The sequence below is a fragment of the Colletes gigas genome, unplaced genomic scaffold (assembly GCF_013123115.1).
Source record: "Colletes gigas isolate AHSC1104 unplaced genomic scaffold, ASM1312311v1 Colletes_gigas_Sc00012, whole genome shotgun sequence".
NCBI classification, from domain to species: Eukaryota; Metazoa; Arthropoda; class Insecta; order Hymenoptera; family Colletidae; genus Colletes; species Colletes gigas.
The window spans coordinates 8,183,718-8,196,070 of NW_025106641.1; the positions used below are offsets into that span (position 1 = coordinate 8,183,718).

The 12,353-nt window shown below is 41.4% G+C and overlaps 1 protein-coding gene across 4 annotated transcripts in view; it reads right to left on the reverse strand.

The window, feature by feature from the left end:
• Nucleotides 1-12,353, reverse strand: part of LOC122399109 — a 605,244-nt gene that overhangs the window by 435,383 nt on the left and 157,508 nt on the right. For 2 of the 4 annotated variants that reach the window (XM_043399523.1, XM_043399528.1), the window contains exon 4: nucleotides 9,153-9,206. The gene's annotated coding sequence lies outside the window, so the exon portion shown is untranslated. Of the gene's footprint in view, nucleotides 1-6,241; nucleotides 7,490-9,148; nucleotides 9,207-12,353 lie in introns of those variants that run through there. The other 2 variants (XM_043399526.1, XM_043399525.1) reach the window with 2 other exon arrangements.

Here is a 12,353-nt window from a genome sequence, read left to right on the forward strand (position 1 = left end):
GTTCGATTCTGTGTTTAAAAACTTCTCGAAACCACAAGGAACTGAGAAGCTTAATGGAAAACCAAAGTACCTTAACCTTTATCCGAATCCTGATTTTGTAAAAGTAGATCCTGCAGAGATAGCTCGAGCAACGATCTTAACTAGAGTGGAAATTGCTATGAATCGAGGTTTGGATACTCTTGGTGCTTTTCTGGATGTTCAGTCTGCCTTTGATAACATTGACTGTGATCTACTGCCTCAGAAGCTGGAAAATGCAAGTTGTACCGGTAGTATAATGAAACTCATTAAACATCTGGCTTTTCAAAGGAATATCTTTGCCATCGCAGGGTCTGTAGAACATGTTTTGAGAACGAAGAGGAAAGATCTCCCACAGAGGAGAGCCCTAACTCCTCTACTTTGTGATTTTTACGTAGCTCAAATAATTGATTCCGTAAAACTGTTCAATTTATTCTGGTTTCAAAAGTATACAATTTCTAGAAAAGACTATCTCAACAAAAATGATATTTCTTCATTTTAATAATGACTATTTATTACCAAATGCAACTAAAATTATTATTGAGAAATTTTTTATAAAATAAACACATTAAAATGTTCGATAATTAATTTCTTAAGCACCCATCGAATTTCTTTCCATCCCTCGTAACGTTCAAGAATATGTCTACTTCTCACATTATAATTTAAAAAACATCAAAGACCCGAGAGACTCGATGCACTGATTTTACATCCAAAGATCGATCCTAAGCTGTGTCTGTATAGAATAAAACTGACCAAACACAACTAAAATTACTATTGAGAAACTCACCATAAAATAAACACGTAAAAACTTTCGATAATTAACTTCTCAAGCATCCATCCCTCGTAACGTTCAAGAATATTTCCAATTCTCACATTATAATTTAAAAAACACCAAGGACTCAAAGTACTCGATGCATTGACTTAACAGATATTATTTACATCCGAAGATCGATCCTAAGCCGTGTCTGTATGGAGTAAAAGTGACCCCGCGGAATTTCGAGGGACAATTAAGCCGAGTTTTCGAGCGACGCATCGTCCCGACGGAATAGCTACTCGAAAACGGCGCGGCAAAGCAGAGCGGCGGGGGCAGCTGGCAGCAATAAAAGGGCGGAATGCGGGCGCAAGATTTCATTTTGAAAAGTAGGCTGCGAATTTCAGCAAGCGGGCGCTTTCTTGTTATTTCTGTATAAGGATAACCCGGACACGTTCGCCCTGGCAGCCGGAGGCCAAATGGTTCGTGAGCTAAATTAAAAGCACGAATTGCTGGAGGGGCAGGAGCGTAGAGAGGGGGGCCAAGCTTCCTTCTTTGATCCATCGACCGACGGGGGCCGACGGTTCTGTGTACGTGACGTTATTACGAAAATCTGCCGCCTCCTCTGTCGCGGAAAACGCAAAATCGAAGCCCGATACTTCGATACAGAGTCGGGTCTGGGTTAGTTGCGCACGCACGCCGCCTCGCGTGCCCCACGTTACGCGATGACGTTCCGATTTTGATTGATTTTCGCGCGGGGCACAACCGACCGAAAGCGCCAGCGCACGCATCGTCGATTCCGCGAAAAGTTGCGTCGCGACGCGCACGCTGTGCAAAAACGTCCGAAACCGCGGACAAAACCAAGCAAAATGGCATTTTTCCAAGTAACAAATATTGTTTATACGAGTTACCATATCATTAGTTAATTCAAGGTACGAGAAATCAGAAAAATTAACGAGAAAACCTGAGTACAAACTTGTTGGATCGTAGTTTTATGTCAACTATGTTGATTCAAATGATTTGGAAGGCAATGAGAATTTATTGAGTCTTTAATGTGTACACTTTTTTTTTTATTGAAAATGGTACTTCTGTGATTGTGTAATGAGATAATCAGAAAAAGAAAAATCAGAAAAAACAGAAACACGGGTACAGAAACGCTGGTTTTGCATGGGAATGATTTCTGAATATGTCTACATTAATATTAAAAAAGATTTTAGTTAGCAATCAATTTCCAAGTATTTAGAATGTTTTTAGAAGTCGATTAGAGTGATTAAGTTACGATGGAAGCTGCTTTTTTTCTACTTTACTTTCTTCGCTCCTGGAAAGTGCTCTGCACTACAATCCTTACAATCCTTTTCACCTTTTTATTTTCTCTTTCAAAGACACTTGTTTGCCCAAGTCGAGAGGCAAGGAAAAGTATTTCAAGAGTAAGAAAAATATTTTTAGGGCAAGAAACGAACAAAGGAGAGGAGAGAAAGAGCGACCCAAGACAAACGGAAAGGCTAGAAAAAGAGAAAGCTGCGAAAACAGAGACGAAGAAGATGATATCGAACGAAACTGGACCGAAAAAAATTACAATTTCAAAAGGTCGACGAAAAATATTAAACAATATTAGTAAATTCTTCTACGAAACTAAAATTTATTTTCAGTAGGAAGTGCAACGAGAACCTAATGCTTGTTACTCTCATGAAATAGTAAAATATCAATGTAATCATTTCGTCAGACGGTTGTACGATCAAATCCCCAGTATTGATGTATCGATAAACATTGCAGAGGCAAATGCATCGACGAGTTTTGAAACGTTACCACGTCTGACAGTGGCCAACGCGCCGTGTCAACGTGTTCTGGCGACGTCTTTTCAGCCGTTTTCCAGGAAGAAACGTTTCCGTGCAGCCTAAACAACGGGGGATCGAACAAATATCCAGCGAACGAACAGCAATGTCGTCAGCATATTGTAGACGCGGTACCTGCTTCTTTGATCCCGTTTGTTTAAAGTAACCAAAGCATCGCTTGTCATTGCTAGTTGCGTGCGTCCGGTTTCAAAGTGGCCACTGCTCCGTTCTCGTTGTTTTCTCAGTGTCCACTTACACGGGATGGCTCGCCGATCGCTTTCAAACGAAATATTACCAGACCGGAGCAAACGATCCGTTGGTACACGATACTTTCCGTGTATCACCCCCCCTTGGCCCCCTTGCCGTCGAATTTACCGAGGGTGCTGGCGCGAAATTTGTAACGCGGACGAATATAACGAGTCGCGCATTTCTTTCTGAATCGTAAAACTCTGGGGGTGGGTCGGGATCAACTTTTCTTTTTACTCTTGGAGCAAAGCAAACGACAGACATTTAATTTAATCTTTGAAAAATAACAAACTTTTGTTTATTAGAAAATTTTAGACGAGCCAAATTTTTGTTTAGATATTCGAAGAATGAATAGAGGATAAAAAAGTAATTATCACTTTTAAATTTCAGAATTGTTGGAGTTATTGGTTATGTATAATTCGAATAGTATTCTGTCAAACATTTATTTTCTCAAATCTTTACTCTAGACACACATTGTTTAAAGCGAATGGTTATTATATCTAAAATTTCGATGACAGAAAAAAGTATACAAACGTGCCAGAGAACAAATTTTACTGCTCCAAAATGTATTTACATATCATGTAAATTGCGTATCGTTCGATATTGACTCGAGTTGGTAAACCAAATAATAGTAATTTCTTGTTTGTTCAATGAAATACTTTTCAAAAATGACTCCAATCCTATTACAGCGTCCACATGACTTCGTAACGCGGCTAAATATAGCGGGTTGCAAATTTCCTACAACTTCTCCCCTCCCCGCCATCCAGTGTCAAATTGTGTACTTCCGAACGAAAATCTAGGGCATAAAACTTTGAAGTGGGTCAGGCAACCGAGTTAACTTCTAACGTTTGCTTTCGGACCGGCGCTATTGCAAAAAATCTTAAATAAATATAATTACACGTACATTCTTTCTCGACCAATTTAATTTTAAAACGAATCACGAACTCTGCAAAAAAATTAGAAATTATGATAGACTGAAAGGAACCAGACTGCTCGCTGTCGTTTATTGGAAAGTACGCGACTTTTCGCGCGATCGGGGAAGCAGCAAGACGTTGTTCCGATTTCCTGTTGCTTCAGAGCCGTCTTCGCGCTCGATATTTCGAATGTGCTCGCCGTGCCAGCTAATTACGGGTACGGGAAGAAAATCTGCCCGCTCCGTGGACATTAAATTTCGCGGCGTCCGCATTCCACGGATTGCGTAAGACGAAAAGCGCCCGAACGAATTCGTCCGGAGCATTAATCACATCGCTCTCCGCCCGAGCGGACATTTAACTTGTATGACGGATAGGATTCGGCCACGAAAAATTGCGAATTCCTGGCGAAAGGCGAAACGAGACGCCGGCCACGGTATAAATTACGGCGCTCTTTAACGCGTCGCCTACCAAACTCAGTTCGAACGACACGCGAAAACCTACGGTCGCTCGAGTTTTTACGGCTGTCCGAATATTCGAAACATTTGGCACGATTCGTCAAAATGTTTTGTTACTACGAATTCCTGGTCAATCAAATGTATTTAATTTTGTATTTAGTTTTGGGATTATTATTTCAGTTCTATTCTCTTGTAAAATGAAACTTAGTTTGATATATTAACACTAGATCATATACCTATTTTTACTGAAGTGAGCCAATTTGACTCATACAACAAAATTCAAGTTGTTTGCAAAAAAAAAAAAAAAAATAGTTACAAATCAATTTAAATGAAAGATTTATTATTAAAAATTTCATTGTAAACATTTTTCACGTATATATGTACTCTGTTTTTAAGGCACGTTTCAATCGTTGTTGCGATGTTAAAATCGTTGGAATTCAAAGAAAAATATCGTGTTTTTATACTTAATGTAAAAAAGGATGTTCCTGAAGGAACAGTAGCTTGGTGATCGCACAGGAAATAAAATTCTAAGTAAAAAAGTTCCGCCGTACATACGTTCGAGAATGTTTCCTTAGGAAATTATTGCCAAAAAACTTTACGCGTCGTACTTTTTCCCCCCGGAAGGTTGAAAAAAAACATTGTAATGGATGAAACTCAGGGACATTCTTCCCTCGCGACTGCGATGATTTATCGCGGAAGTTGCGCGAACCGTTTTCGAACTACTGGCGGACATTTTTGTTGCCCCGCTACATTTTCTACTATTTTTACGTTCGATTGTACACCTACACTCTGACCGTCGATTATCCTGCCACTGAATTTCATCTTTTATTCGCAATTAAAGTTAATTAGATCGTCGACAAAACTATTTATTATTTCATGGAATTCTTTCTCGACGCGTTACGTGAGATATTCAAAACTTCGAATAAACTTTCTTCGCTATATTTATTTAATTTTGCAAATTGTCACGATCACTTGGAAAGTTGAAATTTCTTTATGCATCTCTGTAACTTCCAAAGTATGTCCAAAAAAATTTTGAAGGGGTCAATATATGTTAATATGGAAAAATGTCAAACTGTAAGTGAAAAAGTGTCGATTTATATCAGTTCTAAACCAAATAAAATCAGGAAATTCACTGCAAAATTATTTCTGAGGAAGTACAATAACAAGTAATTTGTACAGGTTCTAAATTCGTTGAAATTTCTTTGAAATAATTTTTCACCCCCAGATATTATACAGGTACACGCGAGTTATGCACCTCTGTAACTTCTAAAGTATGTTTTGCTCAACAAAATTTTGTATCAAACAGTCGTATAGTTTGAAGGGGTCAATATATTTTAATATGAAAGAATATCAAACGCTGAGTAACGAAGTGTCGATATGTATCAGCCCTGAACCTAACAACCCTCGATAAAATCAGGAGATTAACTAGAAAACTATTTTTTGCAAACTTCGTGATAACCCTGAAGAAGCGTAACAACAAGTAATTTGCATTCGTTCCAAATTATTAAGATTCGAGAACGACGTTGCTATAATGGGGGTCCTCGTATGAAAGAGCATAACAATAAAGCGTCCGTACGAGGGAGGAAACTACGTTCCCGCGAGGATCAGCTCTGCCAGAAATACGTAGACGCCGGGCAAACAGGAAGTCACCGCCATCGAGGATTAACAAAACCGCCGGCGATAAAGGCTCTCGTTATCGTCGCGCGACCAATAAACACTCGCTTAGAGGACAATAAAATCCAGCGAGCGGACGCGTCGCCGGGCGATCGCGTATCTCGAGCGTCCCCGCGTACCTTTTTAACCGGCGTCCGGGTGGATTCTTTCGAGCAGTCCGCCGCGTTGGATTATCCCCGGTTTCGCGGCGGGGGATGCCGGTGGAACTGCCATTAAAATTCACGCGAGCTGCCGCGTACGTGGCGGGTTAGCTCGCTGCCCAAAGGGAGATATTTATCATTCGCGGCCATCGCGATCGCGGGGGTGTGGGAAAAAAGTATCGTCGACCGTGAAGCCGTAAAGAGAGTGTCCTACCTTGAGGCGAAGAACGTACAGGATCTCCTCATTTTCCCGTGGGTCACTAATGTTTCGCGGTTTGGCGATCCAACTGCGCCACGAACCGCGGATGGCTCGTTATCGTCGACGTTCGACGGTTCGGGACACCTCCGAGAGAACATCTGTCGTACACTTCGTGGAAGAAACCCCCGACGGTGCACTCACGTTGAACTTTCACCCTGGAACCAGCACTATCGTCGACACACCGCGGCTCGCGAGAATCGTGAAAATTGAAAATTCGAGTCTGACGATTATCGAGGGATTTCAACCCTTTCGCTGCAAACGACGCGCGGATGGTCCGACGGCGTTGATCCCTTAAAGTCCTATTCGGTTGTGGACAGCGAAAGGGTTAGGACCAGCTTCGAACGAGCGTCCGAAGACGGTCGTTTCCTCGCGGACCGAACGACCTCGCATCGTAGTCACGGACTCCTCGTGATCGCGGGCACAACGCGGATCGCACACGTGGCTTAAACGGACCGATCGACTGGCCCGAGTTCACGGCGACTGGCATAATCACTTTCACTAGGCGTCGTTCCGCTCGTCCAGGATCCCCGAGCGCAGCCAGGCCTCCTCGAGTCGCGCGGTACCATCTCGCGTTCGATCGCCGGCTCGATCGCGCCTCGATCGCCGCGTACACGACGCATCCGGCACACGCGAATGCACTCGTACACCACCGGGGATCGCGATTCGGACCGGTCCCTATTCCCCGATACGCGACAACAACCTGTTAATCACGTCGTATTACGGCGCGCGCGTCCAAGAACACGACGATGATCTACGCGCTTCGATCGATCCCACGTCGCTGGATCCCGCTGCGTGGTCGCGTCGGTGTCGCGCGCGAGTTCTTCCGGTGTCCACGCATTCCAATTGCCGAGGTTCCGGTCGGAAGGATGCCTGAGGTGGGATTGACGGCGGTAGCGGGTGACGGGAAATGCTCGCGATCGCAGCGATCCCGTTGACGGCGTCGACTGCACCCGACGCTGACGGCGGCGATGATAGCGACGGAGACGATGGTAATGGTAGTGGTCGGCGGTAGGTACGGTGGCTGGTGGTCGGTCGGTCGGTCGGTGCAGGTGGCGGCGGCGGATGGATGTGCCAGAGTGCGGGCTTACGACGGAATGAGAGGAAAGCTCGGCTTAGGAGCGCTACAGCGTGGCATTGGCGACTCCACGATGAGCGAGAGAGTTGCGCGTTATCGACCCATCCGCGACGCTATATTCAACCGCCAGCACACGCTCTCGGCTTCGGGACGTACTCCACGCGACGCACAACCGAAAACCGGCGCGTACGCGACGCACCAGCGTGCAAAAACCTCCGAAACCGCGGGCAACGCGAAGCAAAATGGCATTTGTCAAAGTAACGAGTATCGTTTATACGAGTTGTTATCATTAGTTGATAGTTCGAGGTAGAAGGAATCAGAAAAATTAACGAGAAAGGTACGAACTTGTTGAATCATACTTTTATGTCAAGTTTTGTCGACTCAAATGATTTTTAAGGTAATGAGAATTTATTGAGACTGCCTTTAATGTGTACACTTTGGAACACTTTTTTTTTACTGAAAATGGTACTTTTGTGATTGTATAATGAGAGAATAGTATTAGTATTACTTTCCTGATGTTCTAATTTTCATGCAAATTAAAGATCGATTTCATGTTTTGTTCACGTTTTGGCCACTTTTGCACACTGTGTGTGTGTTTATTCTTCGTCATGGAATCTTTTGATTTTGAATACAGCATTCTTGAATAAGGTTTGAAACTAAGGAAATATACCCCCCATTTGATTCTATAAAGCCCTACGATGATGGTACCTGATCCAGAAATCGCGTATTTGTATATTTTTCATATGTGAAAGAGAATTCATAGTTTAGATGTACGAAAAAGTTTTAGTTCTTTCGAGCGATGAAATACAATTTTTTTTTTTATTGGACAAGGTTTGGGACGATAGGAAACGTAACCCCAAATTCATTTTATAAAACCTAACGATCGTAATACCGATCCTAGTTCTAAATTGACCATTTCGTTGGACTTGTTTTTCAGTATCGAACGAAAATATAAGACACTTCGAATATATCTATATTTTCTATATGTATCATAAAAGAAGAAAATTTACATTTTAAGTGTACACAAAAGGTTTAGTTCTTCTTTCAAACATTGGAATATAATTATTATTTTAAGAATAGAATTTCTCTCTTCTAGACTTGTTTAGTTGATATTCGATTAATAAGAATAAATTCGAAAAATAGTAGAGAAAATAAGAAATGGGTTCCCTATGGCCTCTCACACGTCTGATAATTTATGACTCGTTGTTTCCAAAATTTTTAAATTGTTTTGAGCACCCCTAAAAAATTGAACCGTGTAATTTGACAGTCCACAAGAGTGACGACTCGATTGTTTTTTTTTTGCATAATAAGAGCCACGTTTTTGGACACGATTAAATTAGTAAAATAACCCGTTCAAGAATAGAAAGAACCGTGTAGTTTGTTAAATTAACCATAGAAATTACAATTCTGTCTGGATCGGGCCACGCACAATGCCAGGAACAATTTTGATCGCGTCGTGACTGAACACTGCGATAGTTGTAACGACGAGAGAATGCCAACATTCTTGGCAATGAAAGAAATTTCCATAAAAGATCCATTTTTGAAATGGCGCACATTTAGAACAAAGAGAACGACGCCATTAACTTTCAGTTAGACGCTAAGGAATTAAATAGTACGTGCAATAGCATCATTTACGGTCCTTTCTCTCAATAGGGCCGCTTTGCCTGATTTACGCGCGAACGTTATTCCAACTCTTAGGCAGATAACGACGAAGCCCACGATTTAGAATCGACTGTCTCGATAGTGACCGAAAAATGTTGAGAAATATTTGTGAAACGTGTACGTACATACTTAATGTTGTCGATCTACTTCGATGTCTTCTTCAGAATAATATATGTAGGTTATCTACAAAAGAAAGAGGATATAATATAATACTATGAATTATGCAAAGATGTATAATCTACAGCGAAAATAAAATGTAGAAAAAAACGCGAGTAAAAAGGTAGACAAATAAATAACTGCGTAACGGTATTTTCAGTGTAAATTCAGACTAGATTTAAAATAGCAACTGAGCCTCCTGATCGATTAAACAAAATTGTAATGTCTTAAATTTCGTAAATAGTCTCCTAGTGTCGAGGATCAACTATTTTTCGATTTTCTATTTATCTATCGTTACAATTTTCGCGTAAAGTGTCACGTGGTTCAGATGTCAGAATCTTTATATCTCGATATAGTAAAGAACAACATAGAGAGACTCTGACTACCCCAGGGCATCCTAACAGCGACTTCCGTCTTTCCAAGTCGGTCAGAGACGGGAAATCTGATAACGATAAATGCTAGGAATTTTGATATTGCCTGCAGCCGAGTAACGTCACTGAATAATAATCATTGCATTGTCAAATTTAGCAAATATTTAGAGTTTGATTCTCTTCTATAGAAAAGAATCTTACCAGACTTGAGAATTACAGAGCGAAAGAAGCAACCTATTATTACAGGGAATAAATAGAAGGAATGTTTAATTTTAAATGTCGAGTATCATTGATAATTCTAAACGATCGAACTGTAAGACGATATTTTGAGGGGACGTTCGAACACTTAACATAACAAGAATTGGACGCGCTGGGGTGTTCCAGGGTTGTTCAATGAATTGCCGGTATGTGGTCATCAAAGGACATCCTTGCAACACGGTCCGCGTTAGTGTGGGGGTGAATCGTGTCATTTACACCGACAGCCTCTTCCGTCCCTTCTTTTCATCCCACGTGTCTCGCGCGAACTCCAAAAGCAATCAGAGGACCCCATTTGAGGGCACGGAACGCGAGTTTAGCTCGTATCGTCGTCGCGTGTCAGCTCGCCTAAGCTCTGATAGTGACGCAACGTGTCACAAGCGAGAACGGAGCTGAAATGTTACGAACTATGTTCACGTCGTTCCGTTCTAGGCGTTGTTAACCGAAATACCGAACGGGATTAGCAATTGTTTAAATAAAACGATTTGTCTCTAATTTGTTTCGTCATTTGGCTGTTCAAATTACTCAAAAGATTCTCAGACACTAAATTCAATAATTTAGCGTGACCAAAATAAAAGTTGATTCGTTCAAATAAAATAACAGGTGATCTCCACGAAGCATCATATTGCAAATTATTTGAAAATGATTTAATTTTATCCAGCACGAAACGAAATTATTTTCTTTTATTTTTAAAACAGAGGGTTTGAATGATTTGATAGAAAAGAATTGTAGAGCTTCGATTTCAACATCGTCGAACCTAGGAATTCCGGAACAATATTAAGAGGCGAATATAGAAATTTTCCCCCCTTTTTATTGGCCAGCACATAAATCGACGTACACAGGATTTTTACTGTCGTAACAGGTGTTGTCAAATCGCACGTAGAGTCACACATTTCGCGCGAACAAAAGATCGACTCTATTTTCGCTTTTTATTCGTTACGGCGTTAAGATTGCGGCAGTAAAATGTTTAAAGTCGAAAATCGAAGAATCGATAAAGCAACGGAAGTTTGAAGAAGACGTTCTGCAACAGACCGTCGCAAACGGATGGTTACTGAAACTTCGAAGACGTTTTTTCCTACTCGGGGACTAAAATTTTCAAGCTTACCGAACCGACGACGGCGCAAAAAATGATAAAACTTTAAAATTGAAGTTTTAATAGCTTGTAGAAAATATATCTGCCGCAGATATTTTCCTTTTTAAATGTAACGCTTCAACGTTCCTGTTCTCGGTTGAAGAACTCGACAAAATTGGAATAAGAATCTACTGTACAAGGAATACGATAAATTGAGTCGAGATTATAAATTGAAATATTTCATGCGTTATGGATCATCGTAATCTGCGCGCTATTTATACAACAGTACACACACGGAGGTAGCCAAACGTTCAGTAAGCGAGAGAATGATATATGCACGATACGATATCGAGATGGTACAAATCAATTACAAGTGTTGGCATCTAGGGGTTAATATTTGGCTGTGGCGGATGATTTTAGAGTTTCTGCCATAAAGGGCCTAAATTAATGCTCGCAACGTTTGTTAAATAAATAAGCCACGGTTGTTTGATCGGTACGCGCTTTAATATTTGTTTCGAAACACCGTAAATCCTTTCGTTAATTAATTTCACTATGTATTCGATGTACACAACGTGCCCAAAACTATAGACTAATGCCACTCGTGCTCGAATTTAGGTTCCCGTCGACGCGGTCACGGTGTAACGAAACCATCGCGAGTAATTTTAAATGTCATCGAGGCTGCCCCAACTTGGAAATCTTTAGATCGATCGATCAACTTCCATGGTTCATTTTTTTCCCCCCCTTTAGGTGATGTTGAGTTCGATAAACGACGGCTTATTAAAATTTTAGGTACGACGCGAACCACGACCGCTTTCCAGCACCCTTCGTTCCGTACTCGTTTGCCACCAAACGAGTTACGCGCGAGTTTGCGCGCGTCGCGTAACTTTTCAATGAAATTTTCACACGGTCCAAGGCACTTCGACGGCGTAGAAGTCCCCCGTCGACGGAATCGCGGCCGGACATCGAGGCGCGCGTTTAAATTGTATCGACAGTCCCCGTGTGGATTCCAGCGACGATTTTACGCGCGAGAACGAACAATTCTCGACGAGCCCGAAGCGCGGAATGCGCGTACCAGCGCGCGCGAGAACAACGCTACCGTCGAAATTAAATTTGTCGGTCGGGATTACTGCGCGTCCCCGGCTTTAATTACATTTAATTATTTGCAGCGATTCGCGTTTTTCCCGTCCCCTACCCCTTTCGCCTCGTGTTCCGGTCGACTTCCAGAAACAAAGGAACATCGATTATTTATCAAAATTTAAAAAAGGAAACACGATTTTTTAACTTGTGCTCGAGACATTTTTTTACTACCCCTGGCAGAAAATACGCATTAATACAAATTTTTTATGATTGTAAAATGTTATTATATATAATTGAGGCTGATGGAAAATGAAGGGATGTTTTGTAGGAGGTAATTAACTACGAAATGATACAAACTTTCATTTATTTTGCAAGACAACGTAGAAAAAAAACGTAAAA